This window comes from Carlito syrichta, unplaced genomic scaffold, assembly GCF_000164805.1.
Source record: "Carlito syrichta isolate Samal-C Ts95f unplaced genomic scaffold, Tarsius_syrichta-2.0.1 Scaffold130480, whole genome shotgun sequence".
NCBI lineage: Eukaryota > Metazoa > Chordata > Mammalia > Primates > Tarsiidae > Carlito > Carlito syrichta.
In genome coordinates this window covers 13,085-13,654 of record NW_007074576.1, presented here as the reverse complement: position 1 = coordinate 13,654, position 570 = coordinate 13,085, and positions in this window count along the sequence as shown.

The following is a 570-nucleotide window of genomic DNA, read 5'->3' as shown; positions in this document are numbered from 1 at the left end:
TTGTAGAGATGAAGTCTCGCCAAGTTGCCCAGGCGGGTCTCGAACCCGTGGACTCAGGCAGTCCACTCACCTCGGCCTCCCAAGGCGCGGAATTACAGGCTGAGCCACCGAGCCTGGCTGATCCCTTTCTTATAGTATTATGATACTTGTTTAAGGTCCACTTATGAGTGAGAATATATGGTACTCTGTTCTTTGTTTCTGTGATAAATCATTGAGTATGATTGACTCCAAATCCATCCAAGTTGCTATGAAGTCCATATGTTTGTCCTTCATTATGACTGCATAATATTCCATTGTGTATATGTACTCCATTTTTAAAATCCAGTCCAGTTTCGATGGGCAGCGTGGTTGGTTCCATGTTTTTGCTATTGTGAATAGAACTACAACAAACATACGTGTGCAGGTATCTTTTTTGTAGAATGATTTGAGTTCCTCTGTGTATATTCCCAATAGGGGAGTTGCTGGGTCATATGGAAGGTCAATTTCTAGTTCTTTCAGAAATCGCCACACTGTCTTCCAAAGAGTCTGCACTAGTTTGCATTCCCACCAGCAGTGTAGAAGTGTTCCTTT